General features: G+C 36.9%; 1 long non-coding RNA gene across 1 annotated transcript in view; it reads left to right on the forward strand.

The window, feature by feature from the left end:
- The window catches only part of LOC107833778 (uncharacterized), an 18,252-nt gene extending 2,884 nt beyond the window's left edge, over positions 1-15,368 (forward strand). Inside the window, exon 2 of the long non-coding RNA XR_001659541.1 lies at positions 15,209-15,368. This is a non-coding gene — a long non-coding RNA (uncharacterized LOC107833778). The remainder of the gene's footprint in view (positions 1-15,208) is intronic.
- Positions 15,369-16,178: the final 810 nt, after the last annotated feature.

Below are 16,178 nucleotides of genomic sequence, written 5' to 3' on the forward strand. Positions count from 1 at the left end.
TGTGCAGTTTGCTGAGTGTTTTTCTGAGCTTGATTGCAGTGTTACCTTAGGAAATAGCCACTGCAGCAGTGATTACCTTCACATCTCTGCAGTAGCCGTCTTGTTTTCCCTTTTCCCTTCTTTCCATCTTTGTTAAGTTGCTTCATACCTCTGAAGCAGACTTGCAACGACCAAGTTAGAAAAATTTAGAATACAGTGAGTTATCCCATTGGCTATAGTGGCATTGTCCTTTGGTGCAGGCCTACTCACTGATTTAAATTAGTAATAAATGTAGGCTGGAATTAATTCCCAGAGGATTACTGTCAGTGTGGCGGTTGTGTTGGCTCCCTCTTCATCTATTTGCTTTGCAATTTTTAAGAAATATGAATAAGTTATGTTGATTTAGTCGTCTGAGAATTGTTTTTGAGTTTTTTTGGGTGTTCCACCATAAGGTTTCCACAGTAGTTTGATTTTAAACTGAGAATCTGTGTTTGTTTTTTTTTTAATGTGACTGAGATCCAAATATCACATCAGCTGTCCTTAAACCATTTTGTAATTTGGTTTTATACTTAGCGTTATCGTTTTCCCAAGATTTATTTTGTGATATAACTTCTTGGCTTATATCTTGAGACATTGCTGCAATTGAGTAATTTGCTTATTCCCACAGTTTTGTATTATAAGCCTGGCAGGCCACCAGGCTTTACTTGTGCCCCACCAGGCTTAGCATTGCTTATTTATTTAAGGTTTTTTAAAATGTTTGCATTTTTTACGACTTTAGTTGGTGTTCAGGTATATAACACATACTTATCAAGTGATATTTTCAAATTTCCTGTCAACTTTAAACATTTTTTAACTCAAAAACATGACGGGCCGCTGGATGAACGACAGCCGTAGCAACCTAACACCGGCCTAGCAAGTTTTTTGAGGGAAACCTTGAGTCTTAATGGTTGGTGGGATGGTTCTGGGTAAAGTTGTTCTCCTATCACATGTTTATAACCTCTTGCTGAAGGTACTTAACCCTCTCTGTAGAACGTGTGCACTTTGACTGATCATGTGACTGGTTCAGTCCATTTTCCATCTAGTTTCATGTTTCCAAACTATTAGAAAATCTTATGATGGCAACACTGTTGGTAAAAATTGCAATGACAATATCCGATTAGCATTTTGGAGTAATATTTGGAGTATATTAGCTAATAATGATTGCACGTTCAATTGTGTCATGATTATTGCCATAGATGTGATATATTATGCAACCGTACTCCAGAAGTTAAGGTCTTTGTCCCTAAATGCAATTTAAAACCATAATCTGTCTTCTTATGTTGTTTTCAGAGTAATGGCTTCTTCCTCATGGAACGGCACTTCAGGCCATAACTTGTTTGATTGATGACATTCTGCTGCCAGCTTCCACCAGCATTTTCAGAGGTTGTTTTTGGGGTTGATATGAACATTTTGCACCAACACATGTTCATCTTTTCATTCTTTTTGGACCTTTATGACGGCTGGACTTTCTCCTGTTGTTTACACTTTCATATAATTGTTTAAACAGATTAACTAAACACCACCAGACATCTGGAAATTGTACCCAATAACTTATCGAAGTCCACAAATCTAAAAGAAATTTTTTTTCTTCTGCTTTGAGTCTGAAAAGAATCGCTTATAGAGCTGGTTCTTTCTAGCTGCACCGGTAGCTCTGCAAATATCCGTCTGTGCAATTCTTCTGCAGCTTCCTTTATACTGGTTGCCTCTGTGTGAATTATTCATAAACAGTGAGCTGGATAGTTCAGCTACAAGGGACTTATCTCAGAGGAACATTTTTCTTTATAACTCTCACTTTCTGCAGTGTAGGACTTCTGCTTGTCTTTTATTTCCTTCCTAGGATAATCTCTCCAATCCCAACATGGATTAGTAATGACAGGAAAAGAATATGTTAATGCTTTTATACACGAATTGAGTCAGTGAAAGTACTGACTCAATATACAGTAAATTCTTTGTTGTTGTTGCATTCAACATCCTGGATCCAGGCAGGTCATTCTCTGAAATTATGTCAGCATTAGAGAAAAGCAAGCAAGCCGTCAGTCGTTCTCATTTTCTGCCATTGATTTTTAAGCACGAGTTGGAGGTGAGAACAATAACTCTTGGTTGAGATGTGGCTCGTATAATTCAACAGCTGAACAATTGGCTCTCACCCAAGGCCAATTACAGCCTGGCAAACCCCTGAGGCGCAGAAGAAAAACCATTCCAATAAATAGTGGTTTAAAAAAAAGGCAATGAAATGGCTCCAAAGTAACTTTTAATAAATTGACTTCATAACATTTTTTAGAGTCCAAAAATACAAATTCACATTGAAAATCTGTGCTTATTTGTACGAAGAGAGAGAGGTGATCATCTGTCGCGATAGGAAATGAAAGGGTGCACGCACCTTGGAAAAGAAACATACACAAACGCTGATTGTAATCAGGGAATTGTTGACGCACTCAGACCGGTGTCAAGTGTTTGCTGAGGAAAAAAGACACAAGAACAAAGCTCCAGTCTGGATGGGAATAAACAATATTGTGTTTGCACATTCATTTGAAATGAAAGTTCAAGGTGCAATTCTTTTAAAAGGTTACTTTCCTCAGCTTTCTGACTTAATTAGTCCAAGAACAGCAACAACCAATCATCTTAAAACAAATCCAGTTGCAAGAACCTCAATGTTTCTGTCAGTTCAAGTTATTATTCCATCATCATGTTTTCTTTGGGTGTTTTATTACCATAAAAACAATGATTACTAATGCAGGAAGTGGAAATATGAGGTTGTTCTCCACCAATTATCTTCCTGTGTGCAACATCTACTGAGAATGGAACATGTCAGTAATTTATGGACAAAATTTTGCAGCGATTTAGTTGAGTTTTACACAAATTTCTTTTAGTTTTCAGTACGTGTTTCACACAGGAAGAGAAATGGTCAAGCTGATAACAGTCTAAGTTTGTTTTCAATCTGACAGACAAACTGTTCTGTAATTTAAATAAAAGTAAATAACAAAGACAGCAAATTTGCAAGCAAAGAATGGAAGATATAGCTGCATAATGGGATTCATGCTATCGCTGTTAGCATAGTAATTAGCAGAAAAACAAACCACTTTACTTCCTGTTGGCTCCATAATGGTCAAACAATTTGGTTTTCAAGTTTGATGTAGGACAAAAAGATGTGACTTTACAGATTTTATGTTCTATACCCACTTCAGATCCAGTTTAGGTTTGCCAAACTGGTTTTGTCAACATGGGTTGTTGGTACAGATCAAACTAAATGCCAGCGATTCTAGATCTTCCTCTAATGTCTTAGATTTTTTTATGGTCCAAAGCTCAGAAAAAAGCGTTATGTCCCCTGTCACCAGATCTCCTGGAACATCCCAGAGCATCTACTTCTCACTGTCAGACTAATGGTATAAACCAAACGATAAATTATCTTAAAAAACAGAAAAAATCTTAAAACCAATCCTATGATGAACAGGAAGTCGGTGGACTGCAGCCAGCATTGGTTTTATATGATTCCTCATTTTTCCTGATAAAAGCCAACAATTTAATTATGTACCTTCTGCAGAAACACAGATCTATATCCACTCTTAAAGGATCACAATATTCTGCCCAACAGGAAATAAAGACCAAGAATCTAATTACAATTTCAATGGAGGGGAAGATAAAATTAATGGTCTAAATTTTGTAACAGCTAAATATTTAAAGCAGGAAGTTTTTGTTGTACTTTCCTGAATATATTTCATATAAAATCGTTGCTTTACAAGGACTTAACTTTGGTCTGGTCGTATGACAGCAGCTTTTGGTCTATGAAAGTGTCAAAATACACACTTAGAGCCTATCATAAGTTATTTTAATATTCATAAATCAAATAATGTCATAATCTATTAAAATTAGTCTTTTTCCTTATTTTGCTTTTCCTTGTTTTTCTGACAAACTCAGAAACAGCACAGTATTAAACCTGAAGTCTTTCTATTGTTTTAAAGTCCTCCTGTAAATTTTGTGTGCAAAGTGTCTCCTTCAACTCTTCTTGAAGATGTTCTGTTCACCGTTTGTTTGGTTTGGAGAGCTTTTCCAATGACATCAGTGTTAAAGGAGTCACAAAAAAAGGAAAAGAAAGCAGCCTGAGCCAGCAGGATGTCAGTTAATCAAATTTATTTAGGTTCAGGGAATCTATTTCACAAGAATCCGTAAATGACTTTATTTCCACCTTGAGGGAGAAGCTATTGGCAGGGCTGCAGGTATGCGAGCCCAGAAAACTGCTGTCTTTTAGCGTCATTTGAAGTATTCCTCTTTTCTGAGAAGCCCTCATGAATAAATCAGTGTTAAAAGGCAGAAAAAGGAATGAGATTAACTCATCATTCAGCTGTTTGGGGAGCTTTCCAAAGCCGCCTGTGAATAACCGAATGAAGAGGTTAACTTTATTCCGAGGAAAAACAGAAAATAACACATCCATTTTGGCTGTGCAGGGAAAAAAAAAAAAAAAAAAAACAAGGGCAAATTTACATGATAAGTAGAGTTTAATTGTAAAGAAAAACGTCCAGTAATAGAAAAATAATGAAATATTTCTCTTCTGGCTTCAGATACGGCGACCGCCTGGCAGACAGAACCAGACAGCGCTGATAGAGGCTTGAAAAACTTTGAGGCGAGGGCGTTTTCTCTCAGTTAATATCATTCATTTGCCCTGAACGCTCAGAATTTCACGGTTAGCTGGAGTGTCAGGAAAAAAAAGCCTGACTGATTTCTATAAATGGACTTTGAATGCAAGTACAAAGCTCCACGCGTGTATTTCTGCAGCAGTAAGTCGTAAATTGATGGATTTCTAAAGCCAGAAGGATGTTTTAGTGAGACGCGGATGAAAATTGGGACTTTAGGTTAGAAGCCATGAAGAGAGAGGATCAGATAGTGAGGATATTATTCTTGCTAAAACTACCTGGGAAAAGATTTGCTGTAGTAAGAAATGGTAACTTGTTGCTGCAAAAAATGACACCCAAAGGTTTTTCCTAAATTTAAAAAAGAAAATGAATGAAAAGAAACTTTAAAGTTCAAGAAAAACATGCAAAAAGGGATGAAATTTTCAGTAAATAGCTTTCTATTTTTCAAAAAAGGTGGCTTTGTGTGATGACTAAATGAGAATGTGACCAAACTTCTCACTTGTGTATTGTATCATAATAGAATATTTTGAGGAGGATTTTAATTAAATTAACACTGAATTCCTGCACAGCATAAACTGCAAAAGGAAAATGAAAAAATGTCTCAATTCAAAAGCATTCAGATGATTTGACAACACAGTCAGCATATTATTTTGAGCTATTTTCCTTTATTCAAGTGAGTGTGTTGTGTATTCTACAAAAAAGTAAATGTAATTAAGTAAATCTAAGTAGTTTTGAAATAATATGCTCAAATTTAAGTGCATTTAAGTAAATCAATGAGTTAAACTTCAGAACGAACGAAACAGGAAGTGCCTTTATTTTGATATTTTCAGCCGGAAGTGCCTTTGTCATGACCGCTTAACAGCGAAATAATATTGGGGTAAGTTGCGCTTATTTGTTTCCTAAATGAGTCAAAGTCATTTAACATAACGTTCAATTTGAGACACATTAATGTGGTTATTACTATTAAGCTACATCTTATATGTATAATATAAGACGTAATCTTATATTACATCCACCAATGTCACTAGCTAACAATCGTAATTTTACAGTAAAACAGGCGCAGAAGCTGGAGTCTGTAGCTCATTTCGCTCTTAAATACATGATAAATAGTCAGTTAGACCTTAGACCAGGAGACTAACTAAATCTCAGGTTTTTACGAGGCAGATTTAGGTCAAGCCATAAATTCTTATTTTTGCATCTTAAGGCGCCATCTTTGCTCTCAGTCCCGCTCTCACACAGCTGCCGCATCATGCTAATTAATCACCTGTGACGCTTGCCTGTTATTCTGAGTATTTAAAGTGGAACTGAACCGCCATTGAAACATAACTCATCTACAGACCATTTTATTTTAAATCCAATAAAGTGGGCAGCACTTGGGCTTCACCGGAAGTGGTCAGGAAAAGGTGAAATGTCATAAATGGTGCCTCCAGTTATTTCTTGTTTGCAAGTTACTTCTTTAAGCGCTTAGTTTTGTTATTTTTGATATATTTTCCTGCATAAAGGTCCTTACTTCCTCCTCCTCTGAGGATCAGCTCCTACATCTACAAGTTGTGGATATTATGTTATTTTTACCTAGATGATTCCTCATGAGACTATTTCTGTGCCAAAAAGAAAAAAATTTAGTTTATTTAGCACTTCTACATGACCCCACATCCTCAGACTGTCCATTGCATCATTGTAATGTTCCCATTTGGCCAAATTTAGATTTTGATCTCTGTAGAGAAGCAGAGATAAAACCAAAATAGATTTCAGATCCAAGATGAACAAGTAATTATTGTTTTCTCTTCTTGTTATGGCTGATTAATGTCTCCCCCTCTCGAGGATAGATTGCCTTTTTTAAGTTGTCAAAACATAATTCATCTACATCTATTAATCGTGACATTTTTACTTAGTATTACTCTGACCTTTACCTCTTTGGAGACGTATGTGCAACAGCAGCATTTTGAGAAGTGAAAGCTTTATTGCTAGTCAGATTTAAAGAGACTGTGCTGCTTGTTTGGTTTTGGCAACTTGGACAGGAGAGGAAAAGCCCGGTTCAGGGGTCACAATTTACATAAGAGAGCAAAAAAATACCTCCGCTGGTGAAGCCTCTTTACTTCACTTCTGAAGAAATCTGTAAAACGGGTTAGCTTGTTGTTAGAAAACAGATGGAGTTAAGAAAAGTTAAATAATGATAGGACCTAATTCATTGATGCTTTGTAACACTTTCTGCAGTGAAATATGCAGCTTTTAAGCTTTAAACAAGAAGAGGAAATGTTTCCCATGGACAAGAGAAAAGTAATAATTGTAAAATAAAAAAGTAAATATGAAGTTGTAATAACCTGGTTGTATATTTGTGGTTTTAAAATATGCACAGGTCTTTAAAGTTAAAGGGTAAAATCAGACTATAATTACCCTTTTCTACTTTGTGTTTTGATCCTTAAAGATTGAATGTCATGTGAATTGATGGCCTGTTTTTAAACGCGAGTTAAATACCCGGATAACAGTGTGTTCCTGCTTATTGCAGTAAGACTCAAGCTGTGTGTGTAGTTGGTGAATTACAGCCTGTGATTATCTGCAGGTCGCCTCATTAGTGACTCTACGCTAATTTACTCTCCTTGTTGACTCTGTCGGTCATTATTGAAATGAGTTGGTTGGAAGCGGCATGTACTTATTTTTATATTTTGTGTAATTATAGGGATTTCATCAAATTCACAACAAATCAGTTCATAAATGAAAGAGGATTGTACATAATTTTCCATTTTACAGGGTTCATCTCCTGGCTTTGCACATTTAGAGACTTTGACCTGTTCTTCTTTGCAAAATTGTTCAAACTCAGTCAGATTGGACAGAGAATGTCTTTGTTATCAGCCATTTTTTAAGATATCGTCTTGTTGGATTTATATATATGTTTATATTAAGCCAGTAGGTTTTTCTCATTTATCGTCATGCTACTGCCTATGCCTGTCAGGATAACAAGTTAAATTGTTCCAGAAGTTATTGCGATAAACGATAATATTGTTGTTTTGAGACAATTTTTAAGTAATATAATGGTAATGGTGAAATAATAATGGCAAGATCACATTCTCAAAGATCTTTAAATCTTTAAAGAACTTTAAATTCTAATGAACATTTAACACTGGAACTGGAATAAATAAAGAAAACAACAAATAAAACGAATTTTGAAGTCTTTGAAAGCAATATTGCCCTTTAAAAAAGGGGCTAGTTGAAACCAAACCAGCAAACTGAAGACTTTTATCATCCAGTTTTTGGTAGAAAGAGAGAAAAAAATAGATACTACTTCTGCCTATCTCCTGCCTGAATTTGACTCCTCGTCAGTCTATTATCGAAGTAATTATGCACTAGTTTGTGATGGTATATCGCATGAAATACCCTAAAAACACATAGATTAAGATTCCAACAACCTAAACTGTGAAAAATTCCAAGTAGAGTCAATACTGAACTTCTATCTCTGGTGGTTTGTATATTATATTCAGAGGTTTAAAAATCTCTCCAGAAATGTTTATGTAAAATAATAACCACCTAATTTTTGTCTAGACTATAGCTTTGATTGTTTTATTGGTGGTATAAAAGAACCGTTAAGCCAGTGGGAGTCCTGTGATTCCTTCAATGGAGGTGCCAGGTGCTGAGAACGGAGCCAGCGTTCAACCTTTGGCTCCTGCTACTCCTCCTCACTGTCAGTCCTCCGAGCCAGCTGCCAATCAGGATGACTGGCATGCAGCTCAAGTCAAGTCTTCTCTTTCAGCTCCGTGACTGACTGATGTTTATCCTACTGGAGTTAAATTATGATTTGTATTTCACTCTGAGGAAAAAGAGGCATAATCTCTAACTCGATTAGACTGAGTGGCATATTCGCGTTTACAGGAAATTGGGTAAAAATGCTGACTTGAAATGTCATCGCCTTGTTTTGAAAAAAGAAAGACTTCGGTCATAATAAATAACTTGTCACTAAGATCCTACATATGCCATACAAGTGATATTTTATTCACCTTAATTCCAGTTAAGACATAAAAAATGATTCCAGCCACAACATCTGAGTCAGTTTGTGATTTATACTGGAACTTGCCGTATCACAGGAAATGCAACCTGGCTAGATTAGAGTTCAGATTTATTTAACTTAAATAGAATATGCAGAACTGTGAAAATGTATTTGCCCTCTTACAGATTCCTTCTGTTTTTGCCACAATTCAATATTTGAACTCAATACACAAATTAGAAAATCAGATTTATCCTGATTTACCACACAAAGTAGGTTTTAAATGATTATTTCCATTAAAAAGGATAAAGTAATTACTGTCAGATCTGTAGAATAAAGAAATCTTTTTGACTAGATCCTGTCTGACAACATGAAATAGGCTAAAGCCAAATCAGGTGTTTGTCCCAATCAGCCGCGGACAAATTCGTCTCCATTTGCACATCCTGCTCTGTTTCTCCCCATTTTTTGGAACCAGGCTGAGGAAATTTATTGGCAGCAGAGTACAGTCGTCGATTGTCCCGTGGATTTACCTCACTGAATGAACGACAGCGATACATGCGGGAGAGCAAATGCAGCGTCAACTGAATGGGGAAACCTGCAATAACCAAATATACCAAGAGATTCTGGATAAACTAGACACCTAATGGTACACGTTGCCAATGGAGACTCATCCAATTTGGCTCGAACCAAACAGACTAGAGAGAAAGGTATTATAAGATCCGAAAGCGCAACATATCATGCCCCGATATGAAGAAATGTTGAACTTTTCCCATGAATGGGCAGCCAGCCAAAAATTCTACAAGATCAAAAATGACATGATATGTTTTAAAAAAAAGCATGGTGCTGATTTAGGACTTGGACCAACGGCCATATTTACCAGAATCATCAATTCTTCTTTCTAGAGGAAAAATAATTACAGAGAATTTCCATAGAGAACTTGAAATATCAAATTTTGGTCTGACGTAATAGTTTATCAACTAGATAGATTTTGCAGCAAGTTTACAGTTTGCAAACTTCCATTAATCGTGTTTCTACATTGTGGACGTGTTAAGCATTCCTGGTGGGACTGATTTATTCAGTGCCCTTTAACTCTCAATCCTACAAAAACATGCGGTATCATTTTTCAAACAACACTGAACCGAAAATCACTTGTCGTGGAAAGTTCAAAAATCTGTTTTCATCTCTGTCTGGATGTGAAGCCCCAGAGATCTCAGATGTGATGAGAGTGGAGCTCCTTTTCCAGTAATGAACACCTAATCCTGTTGCTTTGATGTCACTCCGAGGGGCACATACTCTCCGGGAGAAGAGTAACCAATTTTAACCAAAGGGGCTTATTTGCAATGAAGAAAACATCTTTTGGAAACAGAGCAGCCTTTTTTCAGCCTCTGAGCTCATTAAGTGCAGCCCTGAAAGTGTAGCGCTGTTCAAAAGTATTCAAACTCCTTGAAACATCCAAATTTTGGCATTAATATTTAGATTTAGATCAAGGGTGTCAAACTTATTTTCATTTTGGGCTAAAAAGGGCAGGTTGTGGCCGAATGCATTGATAAAACCCATGAAGAAACTGTTAAAATATGAACATCTTTTCCATGATTTCGCAAATGTTGTCATGATCCAAGCCACTATTTTTTTGTAGTGTTGCTATAGAAATGTTTGCAAGAAATTTTGTGATATTTTTGCTTATGTATGATGGTAAATGTGGCTTTTTGTCGCTCTCCACGTCGATCCCAGACTACAACCTGACATCATGAAAGTCTGAGGAAGCAATGTAATAGAAGTAAGAAACACTGCCACCTGCAGGTTGGAGTGAGCATTGCTTAAACTTGATGTTTTTGACCCATTTTTAGAGAAAGTTTGCAATAAACTCAATTATGAATTAATGCGAAAAAGTGGAGAAATCACTTTAACTTAAAAAATAATCTTCATTGTCCTTTTGAGATTTGGCCCCCAGGCCTTCAGTTTGACACCTTTTAGATGGACGCGAAATAGCAAGTAAATGTGAAGTGCAAGCTTAATTTGTACAGTACAGGCCTGTTTTCTTTCTTTCTCCACTGCTATCTGTCACTCCGTTGTTATGCACATAATCTCTGCCTTTCCGAAGCCAAGGGAGTATCCTCTGACAGTCCTGTTGGCTCGCATTGGGGTTGGTGAACGGAGCCAGCAGCAAGAGGCCGCTAAGCCATGTGGCGTGGCCAGAGAGGACTCCATTTTCATAATGACGTGTCAACACAGATGAAAGATGATCTCTCCCCTCCTCCTCATCTCCAAGATGCTCCAAGAGTCCTGGCAACGGAGCTGGGAGTAAATCAGAAGGCAAAGGGAAGCGAGGAGGATGTGAGCAGCATGTCCACTTCTCCCAGTTTGGAAGACATCACCCGTGGCGCCAGCTCAAAAAAGTGCTACAGCTGATTTCTTTAGCCTCTTTAATTTGATTCCCACATGGTCATTGGTGTTGATCTGCGCTCTGAAACGCCGTTATGGGTTTTTTGTACTTTGGCTTGGTGAAATTACATTTGAGATGTAGACCTGGGGTGTATTCCTGCTCCTTTCTCTACTTGTTTATTGCCTTTCTATGCTTCACATTGGCTAAACAAACCTATGTGTATTTAACAGAAAGTTTGGATTTATCTCTTGGTATGATACTATTTGCCATTTATACTCTTCCAGTTTTAACAACCCCATAGCTGGTTGTTGTTTGAAGCACTGGCGGGAAATCAAATGCCACAAGTTAATTATTAATGCTGTGTTTTGATATAAAGTTCCCTCTCATTTCATAAGTTTAAAATGTATAATTCTGACTTTTGAAACGGGCATTAACGTGCAATTTTCATACAAGAAAAGATCCTTTTGCTGCAGCATTTCATCATCATTCTTTTCTTTCCTTCTGCCGTTCTCCAATAAAGAGTGAAAATTCATTATGAAGCTACAATATGATTTAGAAAGCAGCATGAGATAAGCAGAAAGTTTGAATCCAGCTGCGAGACAAATTATGACTGTACTTACATAATAAGACAAGGATTAATCAATCACCAGGAGCTGGTGTTTGATTCGTGCCAACTCTCTCGGTCAGTGCAGCTGCTTTCAGTAATTATTTCAACCAGTGGAGTATCCCTAATTAAAAGATCATCCAGATCTCACTGTTGGACTTTAATTTGGTTTCATGAAAAGCTTACATTTAAAGCTGAGACTCTGCATGTAAGGCGCCTGACAGGTTTCTTGTTAACAACATGAGAACTATTGCTGCTGTAATGATCAAATTAATGAACGTTTAGATGATTGGACTCCTTGATGATGCATGTGGATATTTTTAGAAACAATCAACAGCACTGATTTGTTTCTCATTACTTTTTCACTCACATATTTAATCTTCTTTAGCATGTAGTGAACCTTGGTTTATGCTATTCCCATGCTGACATATATTTAATACCGTGGTTTCAACACAAAGTGAGAGTAAGGGTTCTTTGTTGCTAAAAGAAGAGCTAGCATTAGCAAGTAATTTGGTTTGAAGCGTCACCATCTCTTAAGAAATTAAGGGGAGGAGATATGAAACGCCAGAATGCCATCTTTTAGTTTTTAAGAATATATTTGTCACTACAGATGCTATGATGGATGCTAACGTGCTAACAAAGGCTGAATCTAGCATGGAAGAAGATATTAATCTTCTTAAGGTGTGCCTAAACTGGCACCAATCTATTTACTTTCACATTTCACAGATATGGATGTTATGCTCTGCCTGGCAATCTGCTTCTTTATGTTTTTGTTGCCAAATTATCCGGAAACATTCGGGATTGAAAAACGCTAAGAGAAATGTGTAAATAAAAAAACTGGAATACCAAAAGTCGTACTTTCAACCAATTAACCAATTGATAAACCTTCATTTAAATCAATATGCTCAGCCTCCCTTTACTTCACGTCTAAACATTTTTGTTTAACTGGCTTCACATTATTTTTTAAGGTTTTGTGACACTATTTGGGTTTATTCATGTATTATTATTATTCATTAGTCTCAAGAGCCTATTTGACCTTTTGCTGGTCACTCCAAATCGACCTGAGCACTTCTTGAACCGTCACAGAAACGGGAAGAAAGACACTTTACCAGGGATGAGAGCATAAACCTGTTATACCGACACTTCTTCACACTTCCCTCTGATGTAGGAAATGTATGCGCAGCCGTTGCCAAGTACAGCAAGCTGTTGGTCCTGGCCTGGAGATGGCCAGCACAGACAAAACAAATGCCAGAATAGGATTTCATCTCTCTTCCCTCACAAAAAACAGGCCAAGTGATTACTTATTGCAGCTTAATGAAATTTTAAGACAGTCTTGTCAAAAAGCTGAAAATAACTGAGGAGGATATCCCTTTGATCCTCAGACATATGCACATAATTTTCATATTTATACGCTCTAAACTTCGGCATCAGCCTACCTATCTCAGGTCGATACAACCTCCAAACTCCAGACATCGTTTTCTATGTGCAAGGACGGTGTCACATACTAAACCGCAGAGAATGTTCTTTTGATTTTAGTTTCTTAGCAACTAAATGACAGATTGCGCAAAGACCAACCTGTGCCCTCAGAAGTGAGAAAACACAAAAACAGAAGGACATCACTGATTCTTGTGACAAATGTGTCTCCTTGCTTCAAACTGACGTCCAGTTCAGGTGGAAGTGGTGACCTCGAGGTGTTCTTTCCATGTCAGGTCGTCAGACTGACTCGAACGGCACAGCCGTCAGTGGCGGTGGAAGTCATAGAAACCACCTGAGCGCTAAGGCAAAGGATGGCAACGAGAGCTGGGTTGTCAGGTCAATATTTTTGTCAGCTATTTTTTTTCTGTGATGTAATTGAGTAATTTTGTTGTTTTTTAAATGTAACAATTACATACAAATCTGAGAAGTTTGGCTTGGTGAAATTACATTTGAGATGTAGACCTGGGGTGTATTCCTGGTCTACATCTACATCTCTTTAGTTATTTGACAACCAAGTTGTCAAATAACTAAAAGCTGAATTATCTAGGAAGTAGAACAGGATGCTGTCAATTTGAGCAGCTTCTGCTAGCAATACTGGATCAATGTTCATCAGCGCAGACAGAGCATCTGCATAACAAAGCATGAGATCGTGGAATTTCTTTGGATTCTTACTGCACTTGCATTGATTTTGTTTGAAAGTATAAGTATGTTTATCTATATTTTAAATAATCTTGAGTTTAAATGCTCATACCACAGAAAGTTTTTTCATGTTAGAGAAATCCTTGTGAGCCTGTTTTAGCAGGAAATCAAAATTAGCTTGATGCTAGCTGCGGCTCCATTACAAATACGCGCAAAATATTCCTCTAATGTTGAAAAAACATTCACAATTGAGGCATTTAGCTAAGCACAATTAAAATAATTTGATTTTAATTATAATAAAAAAAAACGTTGCACCATCTTCCTCCGACCACTTCCCGTTGTCTTCTTCGTCATTTCCACCAGTAGTGACATCTGGCTGTTGATCACATTTTGATCTGTTGATCACTTTTCGAGCTAAAAAAAAACACCTAATCAAAGCGCAAAATATTTTTATAGAAAAACATGAGTTTTTCTCTAAATTGTAGTGTTTCTTTCAAGCAAATATATTTTTGTAATTCCAATTTGCACCGTTTTGTGGTGAATGGAAACAGAAGAGTTTTGCACATGGTTATGAAAACAAGCTGCCGTTTCTTTCTTTGATCAACAGGAAGAAATAAACTGCATCAAGGGAAATAACAATTCTCTTTTTAATTTGGATAAGATGAAGACTTTTAACTGCATTTTAAAAATGTCTTGAGCAGAAGAGAATGTCAACAGAAGTAACATTTTCTGTACACGGACCTATGCTCAAAATTGACACAGTTCTGGTGCTGTAACAATTTAATTTATTTCTGGTTCCTCCTGTTTTATAACCATATTAGTTTTTGTTATCAGAGTCTACTTCATTTGTGTTTTCTAGTTAAGTTTGGTTATACCGCGTGCAGAGTGTATCTGTCATTATCCTCCCTTAGTATACATGCTGAGTATATCCTCACGAGTTTCTCTGTTTATTCTCAGCTAAGTCTTTGTGTCTGCATTGCCAGTGGTGTTTTCTCATGCGAAACTCTGTTTGCTTTAGCTCTGCCTTGTTCTTCGTTTTGTTCAAATAAAACCTTATTTACTTTCTCCACCATCTTGCCATTGACTCTGCAGGTTCTCCACACTGAAAAATCACACTTGGTCATAGGTTAGCCACCAAGTTTATCCTAAGTTTTGTTTTCTACATGCAGAATACCAGCCTTTAAAGACCAAACTTTCCAACTTCTATGTCAGATTGTCTGTTTCCTTGTTTTTGTGGTACACTGTATACCTTTTCTATTCCTTATTTATTCTTCTTCATCAGTGAGTTATGTTAGCAGCCATCAATCTGACTCGTTTCATGTTTTACGAGGCAACATGTGAAGAGAAAATGAGAGCATTCCTACACAATGGTTAGAAACAGAATAAATGATCTGTCTGCACTTCAGGAAGATAGGCACAGCTGGCTGCAACACAGGCGTTGCTTTCCCATTCAGTTGATGTTGTGCTTTTTCCACCCATTACAGAATCCTGGTGGTGAAAGAAAAGGCTGACATGACAGATGATGTAGGAATTGGCAAGCAGCTGGCACAGTGCAGACAGACCGAGCTCCAGCGTCTCGCAGAACTCGGATAAAATATTCTTGGCTTAAATAAATGAAAAGGTTAACATTGAGCCTTAAGGCCTGCATTCATTAAAATCATAGTTATTAATTTTAATCCTACTGCTGTAAATACCTAGTGGAGTATAAAACATTCATAATTTCTACTTGGAGGTTTGGTGTTGGTGGTTTTCTCCATGATATTTTGGATTACATTTTAAAATGACCTTCATCTTCATCTCAGACCTTCATCTCAGGCTCTGTTTGGCAAAGGTCCAATTCCATTTCACCCCTCTCCCTGCAATTTGGCCCCAGCCATCCATTTTGCACATTTGTGCCAAGGAACGGGGTCTCTCCAATTATTTCAACAGCAAAGGCACACAGCAAATAGACGGGGCTTTCTGATCCTTAAAATGGACAATGTTCCCATTTTCTGTACTTTGAAAATGTAAATATAATTCTATAATCCAATGGAATTAAGTTTAGTTTAAACAAAACACTTATCTTTATGACAACAAAGTTTTCTCAGGTTTTTCAGTGATTTGTTGCAAGCAAGAGTGATCATAATTGCTTGTTTTTTTCTTGTTCACAATCTCAAAGCCATTATTTCACCAACTGGCCTTATCCTTAACCCTAATGAAAGCTTTCAAGGAGCCAATTACTTTCCCCCCTGCACTTTTTCATTTACTTATGTTCTATTAGTCTGATATTAAAATGAAGTTGCTTTACAAACCTTAACATTGTTTTAACAGAGTTTAATCACTACATATTTGGTTTATTTGCACATTTTTTTTCTGGTTTAGCTTCTAAAGAAAAGTAAATGTCTAAATCTACTACAGCTAAAGCTAATGAGGATCTAGGAAATGTGGAGAATTGCTACTTGAAGAAATCAGGAA

The sequence above is a fragment of the Poecilia formosa genome, unplaced genomic scaffold, assembly GCF_000485575.1.
Source record: "Poecilia formosa unplaced genomic scaffold, Poecilia_formosa-5.1.2 Scaffold451, whole genome shotgun sequence".
NCBI classification, from domain to species: domain Eukaryota; kingdom Metazoa; phylum Chordata; class Actinopteri; order Cyprinodontiformes; family Poeciliidae; genus Poecilia; species Poecilia formosa.